This window comes from Rhinatrema bivittatum, chromosome 7 (assembly GCF_901001135.1).
Source record: "Rhinatrema bivittatum chromosome 7, aRhiBiv1.1, whole genome shotgun sequence".
Taxonomy (NCBI): Eukaryota; Metazoa; Chordata; class Amphibia; order Gymnophiona; family Rhinatrematidae; genus Rhinatrema; species Rhinatrema bivittatum.
In genome coordinates, this window is record NC_042621.1 from 115,447,553 (window position 1) to 115,467,155 (window position 19,603).

General features: G+C 42.6%; 1 protein-coding gene across 14 annotated transcripts in view; it reads right to left on the bottom strand.

Moving 5' to 3' along the window:
- The window catches only part of USP54 (ubiquitin specific peptidase 54), a 533,711-nt gene that overhangs the window by 114,978 nt on the left and 399,130 nt on the right, over window positions 1–19,603 (bottom strand). The window lies entirely within an intron of this gene.

Genomic DNA, 19,603 nt, shown 5'->3' on the forward strand with positions numbered 1-19,603 from the left:
ACCTCCCCTCAGACCTTATGCTCTTCCTCTCAACACCTATTAGAAATCCCCTCTATCAAGTAAGTCTGTTTGGCCACGTTACATAATAAGATATTCAGTATAGCTGGGTCTAACGACTAGAACGACTTACCCTTGGATATCAGAAGTGTGGGGGATCTGCTTCAATTTAGGAAGCTGCTTAAAACTTACCTTTTTTCTCAAGCTTTCCCTGCCTATTAAGGCCTCTGCACTATTATGTCCTAGCTATACATTCTCTGGTTTTGCAGGTTAATTGTGTGCTTGCTGTTTTTCAGTGCTCCATTTCCTATTATTTGCATTACTGTTTGTAAATTAATTGCTTTACTGTGTATGTATATAATACTCTGCCAAGATTTGTGGATTATAAATTATTAAATAAATAAATAAATAAATAAATACTGTATCTCACCCCACATGGCATTAGATGGGATCTATCACAGTAGTCCCCCTTCTAAGGAAGGCTGATGATAGCCTGAAGAACTCTACATCCAAAAGTTTCATCTACACATAGGGGTAGATTTTATAAAAGTACGCGCGCGTATACTTTTGTTCGCGCACCAAGCGCAAACAAAAGTATGCCGGATTTCAATAGATACGCGTGTAGCCGCGCATATCTGTTAAAATCCGGGGTCGGCGCGCAGCCGGCCTCCGTCCCCTCCGCCTCCCCCCACCTTCCCCCACCTTCCCCTCCCTTCCCCAGTCCCCCAGCCCTATCTAAACCCCCCCCACCATTGTTGCAAAAGTTACTCCTGCTCGAGGCAAGATAGGCTCGGCGCGCGCAGGGGGGGGGGTTTGAGGTAGGTTTTCGGGGGTTACGCGCGTAACCCTTTGAAAATCTACCCCACAATGTTTAGTGAAAGTATGTTCTAATTTCCAGCTAGTTGCCTTGCAGATATGTCAGTTAAGCCACTACTCTCTCTGCCTGAGAAGAAGATATAGCTCTAGTAGAATAAGCCTTTGCTGATTCAAGCTTCTGATAAATTATCTACCTTACAGGTCTCAAAGATAAAGCAAAATTGCTTACCTTGTAATAGGTGTTATCCCAGGACAGCAGGATGTAGTTCTCACATATGGGTGACGTCACTGAACGGAGCCCAGGCGGGAAAGCTTTCTGTCAAAGTTTCTAGAAACTTTTGACTGGCCCTGTGAGGCCACTGAGCATGCCCAGCATGCTATGATATTCTCTGCCACAGGTGTCTCACTTCAGTCTGGTAAATAGCATAAAGCGTTAGCAAAAATAAAATAATAAAGGTCTGAGGCCCAACTCCGCGGGGTGGCGGGTGGGTTCGGAGAGGACTACATCCTGCTGTCCTGGGATAACACCTATTACAAGGTAAGCAATTTTGCTTTATCCCAGGACAAGCAGGATGCTACTCCTCACATATGGGTGAATAGCGAGCTAGAGGCTGAGTCATGTTGTATTGAGGCAACAGTGAGGTATTGCTGTTGAATGAGTGTGAAGAGAACTCCATGTTGCTGCTTTGCATATGTCTAAGATTGGCACTGAACGAAAATGTGCTACTGATGTTGACATTGCTCTTACTGAATGAGCCTTTACTCGCCCTTGGAGAGGAAGGCCTGCTTGTTCGTACCAGAACTCTATGCAATTTGCTATCCAACTGGATAGGGTATGTTTACCCATTGCTTTACCCGGTTTGTTTGGATCATAAGAAACAAAAAGCTGAGTGGATTTCCTATGGACTGAAGTACGGTTTAAGTAGAAAGCGAGTGTACGCTTACAGTCCAGGGTGTGTAAGGCTGTTTCCCCTCGATGGGCATGAGGTCTTGGAAAGAATGTGGGTAAATTTATTGATTGGTTCAAGTGGAATTCCGTAACTACCTTGGGAAGGAATTTTGGATGTGTACGGAGAACCACTCTGTCATGTAGAAACTTTGTATAAGGTTCGTAGGTGACTAGTGCTTGTAACTCACTAACCCTTCTAGCTGAAGTAATGGCTATGAGGAAGATAGTCTTCCATGTGAGGAATTTTAAATCACAGGAATCTATGGGTTCGAAAGGAGAGCGCATGAGTCTTGTTAGTACCAAATTCAGGTCCCAGCTTGGGACAGGTTTTCGAATTGGTGGTTTAAGTTGAGTTAGACCTCTCATAAATCTACTTACAAAAGGATGAGTGGATATAGGTGCATCTCCTATCTTGTTATGGTAAGCAGAGATTGCACTTAAATGTACTCTTACAGATGAAGTCTGGAGACCAGATTCCGAAAGATGGTATAAGTAATCCAGTAGAGAGGTTGTGGGGCAAGTGAAAGGATTTATATCTGTTGCTTAGCACCACAAAGTGAATCTCCTCCATTTAGAAGAATAGTTTTTTCGTGTGGAAGGTTTACGTGAAGCTATAAGCACTTGAGATATATGGGATGAAAGATTGAGCGGTTGTAAGATCAAGCTTTCAACATCCATGCTGACAGGGATAGGGACTGAAGGTTGGGATGGCGCAACCGGCCCTGATCCTGAGTTATGAGAGTGGGAGCTATTCCCAGACGAATTGGATCCCTGACTGAGAGATCTAGCAGTGTGGAAAACCATACTTGTTGAGGCCAATGTGGGGCTATGAGTATCATGGTCCCTTTGTCTTGTTGTAACTTCACTAGAGTTTTGGTTATGAGCAGTATTGGAGGATACGCGTATAGTAGGCCTGAGTTCCAAGGGCCAGCAAAGGCGTCCTTGGCTGGCTGATTGCTCTGTTTGTGTAGAGAACAGAACTTGTCCACTTTGTGATTCAGATGTGACGCAAAGAGGTCTATTGTTGGTTGACCCAAACGTTGAAATATCCTGGTTGCTACTGCAGGATCCAGGGACCATTCGTGTGGTTGGAATTGACGACTGAGTCGATCCGCCACTATATTGTGAATGCCTGCTAGATAAGTGGCTCGTAGGGACATGGAGTGGTTCAGGGCCCAGCCCCAAATCTGTGCAGCTTCTTGACAGAGGAGATAAGAGCCCGTACCTCCCTGTTTGTTGATGTACCACATGGCCAATGTGTTGTCTGTTTGGATGAGAACAGTCTTGTGGGAAAGGCAGTGCTGGAACGCATGCAGTGCATAACGTATCGCTCGAAGTTCTAGAAAATTGATTTGATCTGTTGCTTCGAGTTTTGTCCAAGTCCCTTGTGTGTGGAGATTGTCTACATGAGCTCCCCAACCCAAGGTGGATGCATCTGTAGTCAAAGTAATCTCTGGGACTGGTTGTTGGAAAGGTAGGCCTTTGCACAGGTTGTCCTTGCTGGTCCACCAAAGTAGAGATGATCTTAGTAGGTGGGTTACTTGAATTGGATAGTGGAGTGATTGAATGGCTTGGATCCATTGTGACCTTAAAGTCCATTGGGTAACTTGCATGGCTAGCCTTGCCATAGGAGTAACATGAACTGTGGAGGCCATGTGACCTAGCAGTATCAGAAACTGATGAGCTGTGGTTTGTGTCCGTAAGGAAATGGACTTTGCTAGTAGAATGACGGTCTCTGCTCGTTCTATAGGTAGAATGGCCTTTGCTAGATTTGTGTTCAACTCTGCTCCTATGAATTGAAGTAGATGAGTTGGAGTGAGATGGGATTTTTGATAGTTGATGAGAAACCCCATGGAGTGAAGTAGAGCAATTGTTTGATTGAGAGAAGTTATTGCTCCCTTTTGAGATGGACTCTTTATGAACCAGTCGTCTAGATATGGAAAAACATGGACACCTTCTTCATGTAAGTGTCTTGCTATTACTGCTAGACATTTGGTGAAGACTCTGGGAGCAGAGGCCAGTCCAAAGGGTAGAACCTTGTATTGGAAATGTTGATGGCCTACTGTGAAGCACAGGTACTTGCGATGAGGAGGGTATATTGGAATGTGAGCATAAGCATCTTGAAGATCTAGAGAACAAAGCCAATTCCTTGCTTGAAGAAGTGGAAGTATGGTGCCTAGAGAAACCATTCTGAATTTTTCTTTCCTTAGAAATTTGTTGAGATTTCTGAGGTCTAGGATAGGACGTAGACCTCCGGTTTTCTTTGGAATGAGGAAATATCTGGAGTAGAATCCTCTGCCCTTCTGTGTCCAGGGCACTGGGTGAATGGCCTTGGATCTCAGAAGGGTAGATAATTCTGTTTGTAATTGATGAAGGTGAGAGTTTTGTTGTTGGCAGTATGATGGTGGACATTCTGGAGGAATGGAAGTGAAATTTGGTTGTAACCTCAGGCGACTATGGAAAGAACCCATTGATCTGAAGTTATGGTTTGCCAATTTGTGTGAAAAAGGGATATTCTGCCTCCCACTGGAAGATTTGGCTTGGGATTGCAAGGTTGAAACTGTCCTCTGGTGGAGTCCTCAAAAGCCTGTTGCAGGCCCTGTCTGTGCAGGAGGTTGTGGACGGGCCTGTCTGGGTTGTCTGGCTTGGGATCGTTGTGTTGGCCTGGTAGATCTACCCCTATTTGCTTGTTGGTAATACCTGCGTGGCCTGTAATAAGACAGTCTCTCATCCCTACGTGGAGGACGACGAGAAGGTTGGTTAGCAGGTTCTTGAGGGGTTTGAGACAGTTGTTTAAGGGTCTCAGTGTGATCTTTGAGTTGTTGTACAGCCTCTTGAATTTTATCTCCAAAGAGACTGTCCCCAAGACAGGAAAGGTCAACAAGCTTATCTTGGACCTCAAGCCTGAGGTCAGATGCCTTGAGCCAGGCCCACCGGCGAGCAGTGATTCCTGCTGCTGCTGTTCTTGAAGCAGTTTCAAAGTTATCATACACTGCTCTTACTTCGTCTTTTCCTGCTTCAAGACCTTTTGATATAATTGCTTGAGCAGGCTCCTGAAATTGAGTGGGTAAGGAAGTGATAAATTGTTTTATCTCTTTCCAGAGATTCCTCTTGTGTTGAGTTATATAGAGCTGATATGCATAGATTTTTGTGTGCTCAGCATGGCACTCTGGTAGATCTTCTTACCCATTGTGTCTAGGAACCTGTGCTCCCTGCCTGGTGGGATGGAGGAATGTGGGCGCACATGTTTAGATTTTTTCTGCGCTGATTCCACAACGACAGCCTGGTGTGGCAATTGCTGTTTTTGGTACCCTGGAGCTGGTTGAACGATGTAGGTGGTTTCCACTCTTTTGTTTACTGCAGGGATAGAAGCTGGGTGTTCCCAGATTCTCTTCTGAAGATCCAGTAAGACTTCATGTACAGGTACTGCTAATACCTGTTTGGGTGGATCCACAAACTGTAATACTTCAAGGGTTTGTGCTCTTGTGTCCTCCTCAGCAGTCAACTTAAATGGAATGGAATCAGACATAGTTTGTATGAATGATGAGAAGGAAAGATCTTCTGGGGGTGACTTCTTCCTTCGGTCAGGAGAAGAAGGATTGGACATGAACTCCTCAGAGGAAAATTGAGAGGGTTTGTCATCCCAGGAGTCTTCTGAATCTTCCCTATAAGTTGTCTGAGTTGTTGGTGCTGGTGGGACATGAAGCCCTGAAGGTCCAGGTTGAGGATCATCGATGAAAATTTCAGCACTGTTGTTCTTGGGGTGATAGGTGGTAAGTTGTCGATGACATTCTGGTATCTTTGTAGGAGGCGACGGTAAAATGCCTCATCTTGTATTTCTAGTGGTTGATCAGGTGGTGGCAGGGATGCTGTCATTGGAATCATCGATGGAATTTGAGATAACATCGATGGAGATTGTGTTTGGAGCCTCGGTGTTGTGGTGATAAAACCCGTTGAGGATCTTGGAAGGAGAGATATTGTTGTCATCGGTGTTATCACCAGCATCGATGTTGAAGGAAAAAACATAGGCATCGATACTGACGGTGGAGGTATCGGCATCGATGTCAGAGTCATCGGCATTGATGCTGGGGGCATCTGCATCGATACTGAGGGTATCGGCATCAATATCGAGGGTATCGGCATTGACCCGGAGGTCGGCATCGACAGGCCTGTCGGAACTTGTTGCTCCTGTAGAGCTTGTAGAACAGCTTGTCTAATAAGTGTAGACAATTCTGGCTGTGGTGTGAGTGAAGACACCGATGGTGTATGCGGTGGCGGTGCCGCGATGTCCAAAGATGACGTCGTAGGTATCGGTGACGGCGAAGGCCCAACCACTGACGTATCTTGATGTTTAGGCCACTTTGGCATCGACTCGTCCTGGGACACCGATGTGGACGATGATCGATGGCGATGTTTGGTTTTTGAACGTTCTGCCGACTTTGTGGAGATCACAGACGATGGCAAGGACGGACGATCACCGGATCCATCCGGATGCGGTTTTTTCAGTAAAATTCTTTTTGTTGCTCTAGCCGGAGACGACCTCGGTGCTTTTGAGGGAGAAGGGATTAGCTGAAGAGAAAAGAGGTGTTCCATCTTCTCTTGCCTGGCATTTCGTCCCTTGACCGTCATTTCTGCACATTTGGTGCATGTACTGACATCGTGTTGTTCCCAGAGGCACAGTACACATTCCAAATGCGGATCGGTGATAGACATATTTCGGTTGCAGACCGGGCATTTTTTGAAACCGGTCACCATTTTCGATCGACGGCTGTCGATGAAACGAACGTGTGTGTGTGAAAAATTTTCAGCCGAAAATTTGTTTAAAAAGACAGTACTCACCAGCCGGCGAGGTAGAGACTTTCCCCGTGACAGAGAATATATTGAAAAAATGACTTTTCAGTCAAAAAAGAGATTCCCAAATGGTAGGGCTATCAGTCCGCGGTGCGAACGGCAGCGCGGAAAAGTGAAGACTGAAGTGAGACACCTGTGGCAGAGAATATCATAGCATGCTGGGCATGCTCAGTGGCCTCACAGGGCCAGCCAAAGTTTCTAGAAACTTTGACAGAAAGCTTTCCCGCCTGGGCTCCGTTCAGTGACGACACCCATATGTGAGGACTAGCATCCTGCTTGTCCTGGGATAACATCCTTTACCTATCTAGCAAAGGAGTCCTTGGATACAGATTTTACTCTTATGTGGCTCATGGAGCACAATTAACTGTTCAGTTATACAGACTGCAAAGGTTCTGTGTAAGAAGAACTTCAGACATCTATTAACATCAAAAGAGGATAAGTCCTTTTGCAACTCCAACTTAGGTTGTGGGTCAGTATCAGAAGAACAATCACATGGGATGTAAACCGGTGTGAGAACACTAGTTGAACATCGGTATAAGAAAACAAATAAATAAATGCCAAGTTGACAAAGTGTAGTACTGTTTTTAGAACCAACTTTTCAGGAAAAAAAAAACAAAGGAAAGGAGAGACTAGAAAAGACCTGCATTTTGCTTCCCCTTCTTACCGAGCAAAAAGCCACTAATAATACTGTTTTAAAATATGGATACAGACAGCTCAGCAGCATCATTAGCAACTAAACTGAGGCTCTAGGAGGTGAACATAAGAACAAGCCACACTGGGTCAGACCAAGGGTCCATCAAGCCCAGGATCCTGTTTCCAACAGTGGCCAATCCAGGCCATAAGAACCTGGCAAGTACCCAAAAACTAAGTCTATCCCATGCTACTGATGCTAGTAGTAGTAGTAGTGGCTATTTTCTAAGTCAACTTAATTAATAGCAGGTAATGGACTTCTCCAAGAACTTATCCAATCCTTTTTTAAACCCAGCTACACTAACTGCACTAACCACATCCCCTGGCAACAAATTCCAGAGTTTAATTGTGCGTTGAGTGAAAAAGAACTTTCTCCGATTAGTTTTAAATGTGCTATATGCTAACTTCATGGAGTGCCCCCTAGTCCTTCTATTAGCCGAAAGAGTGAATAACCGATTCACATTTACCCGCTCTAGACCTCTCATGATTTTAAACACCTTTATCATATCCCCCCCTCAGCCGTCTCTTCTCCAAGCTGAACAGCCCTAACCTATTTAGTCTTTCCTCATAGGGGAACTGTTCCATTCCCTTTATCATTTTGGTTGCCCTTCTCTGAACCATCTCCATCGCAACTATATCTTTTTTGAGATGTGGCAACCAGAACTGTACACAGTATTCAAGGTGCGGTCTCACCATGGAGCGATACAGAGGCATTATGACATTTTTTGTTTTTTTTCACCATTCCCTTTCTAATAATTCCCAACATTCTGTTAGCTTTTTTGACTGCTGCAGCACAATGAACTGATGATTTCACTGTGTTATCCACTATGACGCCTAGATATTTTTCTTGGATGGTAGCTCCTAATATGGAACCTAACATTGTGTAACTATAGTATGGGTTATTTTTCCCTATATGCATCACCATGCACTTATCCACATTAAATTTCATCTGTCATTTGGATGCCCAATTTTCCAGTCTCACAAGGTCTTCCTGCAATTTATCACAATATGCTTGTGATTTAACTACTCTGAATAATTTTGTATCATCTGCAAATCTGATTACCTCACTCGTCATATTCCTTTCCAGATCATTTATAAATATATTGAAAAGCACGGGTCCAAGTACAGATCCCTGAGGTACTCCACTGCCCACTCCCCTGCACTGAGAAAATTGTCCATTTAATCCTACTCTCTGTTTCCCGTCTTTTAGCCAGTTTGTAATCCACGAAAGGACATCGCCACCATGACTTTTTACTTTTCCTAGAAGCCTGTCATGAGGAACTTTGTCAAATGCCTTCTGAAAATCCAGATACACTACATCTACCAGTTCACCTTTATCTACATGTTTATTAACCCCCTTCACAAAAGTGAAGCAGATTTGTGAGGCAAGACTTGCCTTGGGTAAAGCCATGCTCACTTTATCCCATTAAACCATGACTTTCTATATGTTCTGTGATTTTGATATTTAGAACACTTTCCACTATTTTTCCTGGCACTTAAGTCAGGATAACTGGTCTGTAGTTTCCTGGATTGCCCCTGAAGCCCTTTTAAATATTGGGGTTACATTAGCCACCCTCCAGTCTTCAGGTACAGTGGATGATTTTAATGATTGGTTACAAATTTTTACTAATAGATCTGAAATTTCATTTTTCAGTTCCTTCAGAACCCTGGGTTGTAACCCATCCGGTCCAGGTGATTTACTACTCTTCAGTTTGTCAAATCAGGCCTACCACATCTTCTAGGTTCAACGTGATTTGGTTCAGTCCATCTGAATCATTACCCATGAAAACCTTCTCCGGAATGGGTACCTCCCCAACATCCACAAATCGTATAATCTTTCCACAATGGCCTTATCTTCTCTAAGTGCCCCTTTAACCCCTCGATCATCTAACGGTCCAACTGACTCCCTCATAGGCTTTCTGCTTCGGATATATTTTAAAAAATGTTTACTGTGAATTTTTGCCTCTACGGCCAACTTCTTTTCAAATTCTCTCTTAGCCTGTCTTATCAATGTCTTATATTTAACTTGCCAACGCTTATGTTTTATCCTATTTTCTTCTGTTGGATCCTTTTTCCAATTTTTGAATGAAGATCTTTTGGCTAAAATAGCCTCTTTCACCTCACCTTTTAACCATGCTGGTAATTGTTTTGCTTTCCTTCCACCTATCTTAATGCGTGAAATACATCTGAACTGTGCTTCTAGGATGGTATTTTTTTAACAATGTCCACGCCTCTTGCACACCTTTTACTTTTTGTAGCTGCTCCTTCTCATTTTATCAAAGTTTCCCTTTTGAAAGTTTAGCACTAGAGTCATGGATTTGCTTACTGTCCCCCTTCCAGTCATTAATACAAATGTGATCATATTATGATCACTATTGCAAGCGGCCCCACCACCGTTACCTCTCTTACCAAATCCTGTGCTCCACTGAGAATTAGATCTAAAATTGCTCCCTCTCTTGTCAGTTCCTGAACCAATTGTTCCATGAAACTGTCATTTATTCCATCCAGGAACTTTATCTCTCTAGCATATCCCAATGATACATTTGCCCAGTCAATATTGGGGTAATTGAAATCTTGAACAATCACAACGCTATATAAATCTTTTTATCAATTTTTACAATGTATATTTAAGGACCATCATACCACCCCAGTGCTCACAAGTTATACTTGCACTTTCTGCACTTTCACAGGGTCATGTTTAATCAATTGGTCCAAATGACATCAATGTTCAATTTTTTCATTTTTTGCTGTATAATAAAAAGGCAACTTTCCTTATTTCCAGGTTATCGGGGTTGCTTATCCCGGGGCTGTCGGAGGCACTTGTCCGACGCGCGCGTTTCACCAAGGCTGCTTCAGAGACATCCGATTCAAGCTCTCCAGATCCAGCACTTCCCCTTGCTTGGCGGGGTATCTAAACAGCATTTATTTCATGCAAAATGCTGCGGGTCCATACATTTTTCTAAGATGAAAAAGCTTATAGTTAAGAATTTTTAGTTTTAGCGGTATATAATTTTAGCAAAGCAACATTTAACGATGTGTTTTTGCAAGTGGGAAAAGGAACAAATTAATCTGACTCACCGGACGCCGACGCCGTCTCCCTGCTCAGAAAATTTCAGCAGTGAGGCGGCTCGGGCCGGTCTGATTTTTAAATGCAATGGTTTTTTGCGTCCACCTGACAGTCAAGTGATTCCTGATTTCGGCGGGCAATCACCAAAAATGGAACCACTCAATGTCCTTATTCAGGCCACCAGGAATGACTGATTTCAATTGAAAGATCCACTTTTGCTCACATTGTCTCAATGTTTGAATGCGATTCCCGCCCCGCCAATGTTGATTAATGATTTCAAGCACTGTCCATTTAATGTCATCGAACTCGTGTTTACATTCCTTGAAATGAGAAACCAAAGGTTCCTCAACCCGGTTAGTATTAATACAACACTTATGTTCGGTAAGACGGGTCTTGATTTTCCTTTTAGTCATGCCCACATAAGTTAAGGGACATGGGCAGAAGATCGCGTAAACAGCATGAGTCGAGTGGCAAGAAGATTCAGGCAACAAGATTGTCTTTCCTGATGCTGTGGTGATGTGGGTCTGGGATGATTTCAATGGACAGAGTTTGCATTTAGGGCAAACTTGAGTCGGTTCGACGTTTATTACAGGTTTTGAGCAGTTTGAACGTACAACATGATCTCGGATGTTTTTGCCTCGAGAATATGCAATTCGTAGGGGTTGATTAAATAAAGGGTGGATTTGCTGAATAATCCTCCAGTGCATTCTCATGGCTCTACTGATAGATGCCGAAAGCAAGGTGTGCTTTAAAACCACAGTCTGTGGGTTCGATCCCGGCTCTGGATTTTTTGGCAAAAACAAATAGTCTCTATTAGAATAGAGTGCTCGCCGATATGCCTTCTTAACACACTGGGTTGGATAGCCACGTTGTAAAAAACGATTAGCCATTTCCTTCGCTTGAGTCTTAAAATCATCGCGATCCGTGCATAGTCTCCTTAATCTGAGGAACTGGCCCACGGGAAGATTAGTTTTGAAGCTGGTTGGGTGGAAACTGTCAAATCGAAGCAAATTGTTGTGATCATTTGGTTTCCGATATATAGATGTGGCTAGAGTGGTATCTTTTCTCTGGATCAATATGTCTAAATAGGCTATACGATCCCGATGAAACTCCATGGTGAATTTTAGACACGATTCCAGATTATTTAGCCATTGATGGAATTCCTTCAATAGAGATAAAGAGCCTTCCCATATAACGAAAACGTCGTCAATGTAACGTTTCCAGCACTTCAGATGGGGTGTCCAGCGACAATTTTCTATATGTAAGGCCTCAAATCTGGCCACAAAAATGTTGGCCACGTCTGGAGCCATGGCAGCTCCCATGGCTGTTCCTCTAATCTGTAAATAAAAATCACCATCAAACATGAAGTAGTTCTTACTTAGTGTAAGGTCAAGTAGTTCAATAATATAAGGAATTGGAATTCGTTTAAGATGTAAATGTATCTTTAGTGCCTCTGCAACTGCAACGAGTGCCTGATCCTGAGGGATAACCGTATAAAGCGATTCAATGTCGAATGTGACTAACAAACACTCCTCAGATAATTGTACCGTATCAAGGAATTGTAGCATACTCGTACTGTCTTTGACATATGACGTGGATTTGGACACACAAGGCTGAAGAATTTTGTCCAAGAAGATGGAAATCGGTTCTAACACGGATTCATTAGCCGATACTATTGGACGTCCTGGTGGGTCGCAGAGTATTTTATGAATTTTGGGTAGTAAGTACAGAACTGGGGTTCTAGGATTTTCATTGATCAAAAATCGCCGTTCTGAACCGGTCAAAAATCCAAGTTCAAATCCTCTTTCCACAGTCTCTTTAATTTCATGGAGAATCTCATCCGTGGGGTCTTTATCTAAACGGTGATAAAAGTCTGTATTAGAAAGTTGACGGTTATCTTCTTTCAAATATGCTGCCTTTTGCATTATAACTACAGCACCTCCCTTATCTGCAGGCTTTATGACCAATTCCTCATTTATTTGCAGTTGGTGTAAAGCCTCAGATTCTTGTCTGGTCATGTTATAGTAAACATGTTTCTTTGTATTTTCCAGAATCTCAACATCATGTAATACCAGAATACCTGAATCTTCTTGCCACTCGACTCATGCTGTTTACGCGATCTTCTGCCCATGTCCCTTAACTTATGTGGGCATGACTAAAAGGAAAATCAAGACCCGTCTTACCGAACATAAGTGTTGTATTAATACTAACCGGGTTGAGGAACCTTTGGTTTCTCATTTCAAGGAATGTAAACACGAGTTCGATGACATTAAATGGACAGTGCTTGAAATCATTAATCAACATTGGCGGGGCGGGAATCGCATTCAAACATTGAGACAATGTGAGCAAAAGTGGATCTTTCAATTGAAATCAGTCATTCCTGGTGGCCTGAATAAGGACATTGAGTGGTTCCATTTTTGGTGATTGCCCGCCGAAATCAGGAATCACTTGACTGTCAGGTGGACGCAAAAAACCATTGCATTTAAAAATCAGACCGGCCCGAGCCGCCTCACTGCTGAAATTTTCTGAGCAGGGAGACGGCGTCGGCGTCCGGTGAGTCAGATTAATTTGTTCCTTTTCCCACTTGCAAAAACACATCGTTAAATGTTGCTTTGCTAAAATTATATACCGCTAAAACTAAAAATTCTTAACTATAAGCTTTTTCATCTTAGAAAAATTTATGGACCCGCAGCATTTTGCATGAAATAAATGCTGTTTAGATACCCCGCCAAGCAAGGGGAAGTGCTGGATCTGGAGAGCTTGAATCGGATGTCTCTGAAGCAGCCTTGGCGAAACGCGCGCGTCGGACAAGTGCCTCCGACAGCCCCGGGATAAGCAACCCCGATATCCTGGAAATAAGGAAAGTTGCCTTTTTATTATACAGCAAAAAATGAAAAAATTGAACATTGATGTCATTTGGACCAATTGATTAAACATGACCCTGTGAAAGTGCAGAAAGTGCAAGTATAACTTGTGAGCACTGGGGGGTGGTATGATGGTCCTTAAATATACATTGTAAAAATTGATAAAAAGATTTATATAGCGTTGTGATTGTTCAAAATTATCAAATACCACGTTTTTCTACATAAGTTCATTTCAATCGTGGGATTTTTCATTAAGAGAATCTTTGTGTTTGGTAATTGAAATCTCCCATTATTACTGCACTACCAATTTGGTTAGCTTCCCTAATTTCTCTTATCATTTCACTGTCTCACCATTTTGGCCAGGTGGATGGTAGTATACTCCTATCACTTTATTCTTCCCCAAACACACAAGGGATTTCTACCCATAAAGATTCGATTGTGCAATTAGTCTCATGCAGGATGTTAATCCGGTTGGACTCTATGCCATCCCTGACATAAAGCGCCACACCGCCTCCCGGATTCTCCTCTTTGTTGTTGCAATATAATTTGTACCCCTGTATATCACTGTGCCATTGGTTATCCTCCTTCCACCATGTCTCAGAGATGTCAATTAAGTCTAATGTCATCATTCACTGCTATACATTCTAATTCTCCCATATTACTTCTTAGACTTCTGGCATTAGCATACAAACTTTTCAAAGTGTGTTTTTTTTGTTTGTATTTTCATTCTACTTTTTAATTGATAGGGATGAATTAGAATTTTTTTTTAGCTCAGATGAGTTTTTAGACAGGCACTTGGACTATTTTTCTTATTATTGGACCTTCACTTTTGGGATGCCCTAATTCTAATGCATCATCCTTTGAAGATACTTCCCTCCGAACCATGCACTGTAAAGCGACTGTCAGCATTCCCCTTTGTTCTAGTTTAAAAGCTACTCTATCTCCCTTTTAAAGGTTAGCGCCAGCAGTCTGGTTCCACCTTGGATAAGGTGGAGCCCATCCCTTCGGAAAAGACTCCTCCCTTCCCCAAAAGGTTCCCCAGTTCCTTACAAAACTGAATCCCTCTTCCTTGCACCATCGTCTCATCCACACATTGAGACTCTGGAGCTCTGCCTGCCTCTGGGTACCTGCGCGTGGAACAGGAAGCATTTCAGAGAATGCAACCCTGGAGGTTCTGGATTTAAGCTTTCTACCTAAGAGCCTAAATTTGGCTTCCAGACGCTCCCTCCCACATTTTCCTTTGTCGTTGGTACCCACATGTACCACGACAGGTGATGCGTGAGGTCCGCCACTTTCGCATCAGGTAGGCATGTTACCAGGCAATCCTCAAGACCACCAGCCATCCGGCTGTCTACTTTCCTAATAATCGAATCACCAACTATGACGGCTGACCTAACCCCTCCCTCCTGGGCAGTAGCCCTTGAAGACACATCCTCAGTGCAAAAGGACAATGCACCACCTGGCGAGCAGGTCCTTGCTACAAGATCCTTTCCTGCTGCACCAGGTTGATGCTGTCTGATCATGAGACCTTCTTCCTCCAAGGCAGCATCAGGAATGCCAGTCTGAAGTTGGGACTTGGCTACTATGTCCCTGAAGGTCACATCTATATACTTTTCTGTCTGCCTAAGCTCCTCCAGGTCTGCCACTCTAGCCTCCAGAGATTGGACTCATTCTCTGAGAGACAGGAGCTCTTTGCATCAGATGGAAACGTGCAACTTCTCACCGGTGGGTACAAAATCATACAAGTGACACTCGATGCAAAAGACTGGGAAGCCCCCCTCTTGCTGCTGGACTGCTGCCTTCATCTCAAATTTGTTCAGTTCCTAGTTAAATTTTAGGTTGCTATGGGAGTAGGAATTTGTCTAATTAGCGTCCTTTAAATGTATTAGTGAATTCACTATGGGGTAGATTTTAAAAGGTTTCACACGCGCGTCCATGTGTGCGTACTACCCGGTGCACACATGGACACCCAATTTTATAACATGCATGCACAGTTGCGCACATATTATAAAATTGAGGGTCAGCGTGTGCAAGGGGTGCAAAATTGTGCAACTTGCGTGCGCCGATGCCTGCGGCCTTCCCCCGTTCCCTCCTAGGCCGATTTCGGAGCGGCCTCAGAGAGAACTTCCCAACCCTCTAACCTAACCTCTCTTCCACTAACCCTCCCACCCCTATCCTAAAACCTCCCGGACCTTTATTTTACCTGTTGCGCATGCCGGCAGCCTGCCGGCACGCGATCCTCCAACACAGCAGCAAATGGGTGCTGTGCCGGAGGCCTCTGGCCCCACCCTGCCTCCGGGACCCGCCCTGCCCCCTCCCCTTTTTCAAAGCCCCGGGACATACGCACGTCGCAGGGCCTTTCTAAATAGGCCCGGTGTGTGTAGGCTTTTAAAAATCTACCCCTATATGTCTGGTAGTAGCCTACAGGGGAATGATCAAACTCTCAGTAAGGTATGGGGAATTCGTGAAGCGAAAAGGCAGATTTTTGTTTGTGTGTGTGTGTGTGTGTGTGTGAGAAAGTGGCAGCTGCCTATAAATTAAAGGATGAGCTAGGGGTGGGAGGGTTGGGAAATACAAACACACTAACTTCTGTTTATTAGCTGCCTTACTGAATATTAAGAGCACAGACTCACAAACAAATAATATACCCCAATAGTTTACTTCTCCCCAATACTTAAAAAAAAAAAAATGTTCTTAAGCAAAACTTACTGATTCCTTTCAGCCACAATATGCATGAAAAAGATTTGAATGCAGTGTGTCTCCAAATAAATTTAAATATATCTCATGCATTTTCATTAAGAATACCTAACCAGTCTGGTTTTCAGGATATTCTTAATAAAATGCATGAGATATATTTAAATTTATTTGGAGACACACTGCATTCAAATCTTTTTCATGCATATTGTGGCTTTCCAGAAAACCAGATTGATTAAGTGGCTTCTAGCAATGAGTTGGGAAACACTGTTATAGAATTTGAAAGGCCAGAAATCACTCAATAGTCCTATCCCTTCAAGGCTTGCCTCTCAACTTCCAGGTTATCAACTGTTGGGACCTTGGGTATGGATACCAGGCCTTGAAATGATATCGTTTTTGCAGTGGGAGCCCAAGTGGATCAGACACTAAGAAATGTATCAGTTCTGGAAACCACTGTCTCCTAGGCTGGTATGGAACCACAAGTATCATGAGATATGGCATGTTCCTGATTTTATCCATAGCCTTCCTGATTACTGACCAGGGAAAACCATAATCATATGTGAGTTTCACTTCTCAGTGAGCGTATTTGTAGCCACTATCCTTGTCCAGATTTCTTTGGCATAACCACCAGAAAACAGTTCCTTGAGTCTTGGGCAACAGATACTCTGAAAAAGATCACTTCTGAGCAGTTTCCATTATATCAGCAGTTCTTGCTGCAGTGCTATCATGTGAGCTTTATCTCAGGGATCCATCTGAATGGCAGCATCCATTACTCCCAAAAGTCAAATGCTGCTCTGCCATTGACGATGCCTTTGTTACTAAACTTTTCACTTTTGTTTATTCAAAGTTTTTATATCCCACTTAAGCCAACAAGAGACGTTCTAGGTATCAAACATATAATAATCTTAAAATGCACCAATTAAAACACACAGAATAAAAACACTGAAAACATAAAATTTATAACATACAAGTCAAAAATAATCTGCACATTTCAACACTATTATCAGCAGCCAGTCACTCCACTTGTCAGGCTGATCATTCCAACTTGTCAATCAAATGCCCGTTGAAAATAAAATGCCTAGTTTTCTCTTAAAAATGGAATAGTCAATAATGTCCCACAATTCTTGAGGAATAGAGTTCCACAATATAGAATCTATAACTGAAAACATCCCTTTACATGAATCCTGTAGTAGTACTTCCTTACAAGAAAGCATAAATAATAAGCACCAAGGCAGGAAACTAGTCATCCAGAAGTCTCACTACTTAAAATTGTCACTTTGAAATAAAATTCTAGACTAAGGTCCTTTATGAGGGTGAGGCAGGATTTTTACCAGTTATGACTCAGTCACTCTGTTCTTTGTTATAATGCGTTTCTAGAATGATGGAATCCTGATCAGTAAATCACCGAGGTATGTTCACAAAAAAATTCCCTGAGGTCCATATTCAGCTGCTGTATGGTTTGGCTAATTAGCCAGATAACGTATCTGGCTAACTAAACCCATATAATAATTTTTCTGTGCCCTGCATCTCTTCTTTATTGGCTCTTAGCCCTCCCCATTTCTTGCTCTCCTTTTTCCTCACTCTACCCATTACTGCCACAATACATCCCAGTCTTCTAGCTCCCTTTCTCTGGTTCTCCTCTGCTTCCTAGCTCTCCATCTCCCTTTTTCTAGTTCCCACCCTCCCCGACATCAGCATTCAATTCCCTTTCTCTCTCTTTTCCAATCTCCCTGCTCTTATTCTCTTCCTCCAGCTATCAGCATCTTTGCACTCTTGCTTGTTGTCCTCATCTCTCTTCTGACTTCTTCCCACTCCATCTCCCAAATTTAGTTCTCTCTCCCATGGCAACTGGGGAGCAGAGCCAAGGCAATCACAAGCTTGTGAATAGTGGGACTTTGGAGAGACAGGAGGCACTACAGGGGCAGTGAAAGTCTTGCCCTTCTGCTTCCTGAAGCAGTCTTCTCTTCCTGCTAGCCCTGTGCAGGCTTCACTTCTAATTAAGAAGCTCAGGCAATAGGAAGACAGAAGGCAGCAGCAGCTAAGGATGCAAACAGCACAGTGTTTTCACTGTTCCCTGCCGAGCCTGCTGCCTCTGTGTTACTTCTGAAACTAGCTGCTCCTCCTTTTTCTCTCATGCTAGTGGTTGTAGTATTTCCTGCTCCTCAGTTTATTTTTTTCTCAGGCATTTTGTAAATAAAAACATTCAATTATTTGAAATGGTGAAAAAGAATTCAGAACTAAATGCTTGTTGCAATGGCCTTTTTTGTCCCTGTTAGGTTGTTAGGACTTGCAGTGGTAGTCCAGTCTAATAAAATCTGCATCTCAGAATTTAAGCTCTCGATTTTCAGGTAGGTAGGAGTCAAGCTACTCAAATCATTCCATGGCATGGCCTTACTACAGGAGTTCAGTGCAACAAAGTTCTGACTCATCCCAATCCCAATCTGTTTCAAGCACATTAATTACATAGTTTGTCTCTTGCACAGACAGTGATCTTTCAAATAGACCAAAACCTGAACGACTGCCAGCACAGCAACAAAAACAGCTGCTGACAGGTGCTTCTTCCAAGCTCACAACTGTATCAACTAAAGAACAAAACAGCATCTGTAAACCACAAATTAGTGAAATATGCTCATCCCCATGATCCATGCTTTTATGTTTATCCATGAATGCTCTTTGTCCTCTCTATTCCACTTTGATTGGGTCTATTTTCTTTGGGATCCTGCCGGGTACTTGTGACCTGGATTGGGCACTGTTGGAGACAATATGCTGGGTTTGATGAACCTTTGGTTTGACCCAGTATGGCACTTATGTTCTTATGTCCTACCATAAAATGGATCCTATAATTCATGTTGTTTCTGTCTTGTGCTGCTTTTCAGCCTTTGTACAGTATCTTAGAAAAAGATGCCCTAAACACTAACAAGACTAAAACTAACCAAACCAAAAAAAGAAGAAAACAAAACCCAATCGACCAAAAAATATCTGTAGGCAATTTTCAGAGTTCCTTACAATAAAAAATTAAATTCTGTAAGCTATGAGTTTCCTGTAGTGCAGAAGAATTTAGTAGTGTTACTTTCTCTTCAAGGTATATCAGTAAACAAGGCTAAAATACACTAATACTTCAACAGAATATTAGTGATATACAAAATAGATTTTTAAAAACATTTAATTTATACAAAAACCATCTACAAATGTTATTTTTTTTAATTTTTAGAAAAAAAAAAAGAACTAGGTTGAAATCTTATGACAACATAGGCTTAGGCTGGTAATACAGAGAAGAGGTTTTCCAACACATTTTAGTCATATTCTAAGATATTAATTCTTAAAATCTAAATGAATGTTGCTAAGCAGTATTCCATTTAAGCTGTGTGCACACACAAGACAAGGAAAAAAGAATGTTTCTAAAAAAAAGACTGCACATAAATTTGTACACTACATTGAACATGAGAATATTTCTGCACTCACAGCCCACCAAAAATTGGAGGAACACTGATTGCTGGATCTTCCCTATAAGAAATACAATGCTGAGTCAGACCAAAAGTCCATCAAGCCCAGCACTCTGTCTTTGACAGTGACCAATTTGGGTCACAAGTTACTGGTCAGATAAAGAGTAGATTCATTTTTTGTTGCTCAGTCTCAGGGACAAGTAGTACATTTCCTGAGTCCGTCTGCATTTCC